We start from the raw sequence: 2,958 nt of genomic DNA on the forward strand, positions 1-2,958 counted from the left end.
AATGTGCCGTTAGTCTACTATTGGTCGACAAAAAAATATATATATAATATCTTAAAAATTATTTTATTATTATTTATTTTAATTTTTTATCATTCCATTTGGGCTGTGGGGGGTGCTTAATGTCTGAAGGGGTCGACTGAAGGCTTCTTGTCCTCTGCAAAAGCATGCAATTGGTCCACTGATGGATACATCTTGATATTTGTCTAGTCTAGTGTGTTCATTAGATGGGTGAAATCCTCTTTCAGTGCCTCTGTGCCTGTTTTCGTAGGCAGTTAGCCTCTGGTATGCGTGCCATTAGTGTTAGCCACGCTTCTAGGCCTCTTTTCTTTTGGAAAGAATGATAATTTTTTTTTATAAATATATATATTTTTTTTTATATATTCGACTAGGAGGTTGGCCAGTCGACTACGGCTCCTTTCGACAGATTAGTTGACTAATCGACTAATAGGGGTCAGCCCTACTAGTTACTAAGTAACTAGTTACTCTAATCTGATTACTTTTTTCAGTAAATAGTAATCTAACTTGTTACTTTTTACAAGCCAGTAATCTGATTACAGTTACTTTTCCAAGTGGCTGTGCGTTACTATTTAGTTACTATCTCCTAATGCTGATGATAAGAGAGCCAGGGGTACAGTCAGCTAGACCGGAGATGGGACGTGCGCTCGTGCACGCACGCACACAGCCACACACACACATGAGAATAACAAACTATAATACCATGTTTTATATTACACAACGGTTTTACAATTTTTTTTTTTAATACAAATTATATTATATACATTTTCTATTTTATTTCGTTTGGGAACCACTGTCCTAGAGTGCGTGAGCAGTGGACAGCTGTGACCTTATATGGCCTGATGGCTGATGACGTCTCATGATGACCTGTCTGAGCAGCCAATCATGATTTATGACATTATGCACTTTCAATAAAGCATTATTTAAAAAAAATAACTGTTGTCATTCTTATGTTGTGGCAGCAGCAGGGGGGACGACGACGACTTCATAACCTAGTTACTTTCAAAGTAACTAAGTTACTTTGATAATCAAGTAATCAGTAAAGTAACTAGATTACTTTTTAAAGGATTATTTTTTACAAGTAATCTATGGCATCACTGGTCCCCAATGACATCACTGGTGGCCATATTAAAATGTATTTACTCTCAATACGTGTGTGGATGTGTGTGAGATTATGTGCTAAAACAGCATTGTTCTTTGGTAAAGTGCCCCTTTGAGCCACCCTATGACACTTGAGTAAGACCACCAGTAGGCTATATACCACACACTGGCCCTCAGTTCAGGGACATCTCACAAATCGATAGTTCTTCTGTTATACAGTTGTCATCATTCCAGCTTCCATTTAGCGTATCGGGCCAGAATTCTGCACAGTCCTGCTCGTCCCCATAATTGTTTGGCTGGTTTTTGGCCCAGAACCTGTAAAAAAGTGTAATATAAAAAAGGAAAATAATATTTCTGCCATGACTTTAGTGACTTTTTAATAACTTATGCCCTATTTCTTATTTGCCAATGATGATGTTGATTGGTTAGTATGAGGCACCGTGGGGATTGTGCTGAGGAAGGACTCGACCAATCAACATCATCGTTGGAAAAGTAAATAGAGATGGGGTTCCAAAAATCTGAGCTATCCCTTTAAAACCAAACCCATGGATGATAGTTCAGTACGCGTGAAGATTTTCCCTAAGCAGGTTGTACTTCCGCGTTCGGTTTGCGCGATCTGATTGGCCACTGACATTTCTGGTCATGTGACATGTGCGCCAGTCGTGTGACGCCTAGTTCTGCGCCTATTTCCGGGTCTAACAGCCTGCAAACTACCTAACGCCTAGTTTATCACTGGTTAAGCTTAGGCGACTCTTTCGAAGTTGGTTAAGGTTAGAGTTTGGAATCAGGGCTGGTGTTCTATCGCCCTGCTCTAAGACAAACTCTAACCTTAACCAACTTCGAAAGAGTGCCACTGCCTATAAGCTTAACCGGTGGCAGAACTAGGCGTCACACGATTGGCGCACATGTCACATGACCAGAAACGTCAGTGGCCAATCAGATTGCGCAAACCGAATGCGGAAGTACAACCCGCTTAGGGAAAATATTCACGCATACAGTACAGCCAGGAAAGTCATGTTTTCAGCGACACAGAAGTCTGCATAAAATATCTTACCTGCTTGTCGGGCTCAATTTTGTGTTGTCCACCCATGTCCAGGCCCCTTCTACTCTGTTGTCAGTCAGGCCGATCCAGACGTGTTCGCCATGACTAAACAACCCATTGGTGAATGTCTTGAGGGAAAGAAAAAATCTATTGAAAGCATTATAATGGTCATCATTGACACAAACATGTGCAATAATTAGATACGCACATGCACAATCACACATTTACACACACATACATATACGTATTTTATTTACACACATTCACAAACACCCTCACATCCAGACACACACACATACTGTACCATTTCTTGTTGGCTAGTTATGATTGCAAGGTCAGCTCCCAGGGCTCGACATGCATCTCTGCTTCTGAACCAGTTTCTTTTTACAATAGAAATGAAGTAGCAGCTGTTCTGAAACTTCCTCCAGTTGGGACGACAGGTCCCTACAGGTTTGAGAGATTAAACAAACAAAACATATATATATATTGAGAAACAGGCAGATCAATTACATCGCCTATCTTTCCAGTCCGGATTTTTTTGTGATGATGTATTTTTAGACCATTTCTTGCAGTCAAAAAAGCAAAGCATTCATTATTCATGATTTTCTTTTATCCATAAACCTGACCAATCTTAGCTAGCACATACATCATGTGTTTTATATGGTCCCATGTGTCATGGGGCTATCCCATGCCCTATAAGTAGGATACACATTGGCTATACACACACCACTCTTCTATTTATAATAACATCTTGCCGGCATAGAATTGTGATAGTTGTGTATGGTTAATGGGTTATCTCA

The 2,958-nt window shown here is 40.0% G+C and overlaps 1 long non-coding RNA gene across 1 annotated transcript; it reads right to left on the bottom strand.

Annotated features, from left to right (window-relative positions):
• Window positions 1–401: 401 nt before the first annotated feature.
• LOC311247904 lies at window positions 402–2,575 on the bottom strand. The gene is made up of 3 exons (XR_014620895.1): window positions 2,463–2,575; window positions 2,171–2,286; window positions 402–1,431 (listed from the first exon to the last, which is right to left on the bottom strand). It is a non-coding gene; the product is annotated as an uncharacterized lncRNA (long non-coding RNA).
• Between the last annotated feature and the right edge of the window lie 383 nt (window positions 2,576–2,958).

Source organism: Notolepis coatsorum (genome assembly GCF_963971535.1).
Source record: "Notolepis coatsorum genome assembly, contig: SCAFFOLD_155, whole genome shotgun sequence".
In the NCBI taxonomy this organism is placed as follows: domain Eukaryota; kingdom Metazoa; phylum Chordata; class Actinopteri; order Aulopiformes; family Paralepididae; genus Notolepis; species Notolepis coatsorum.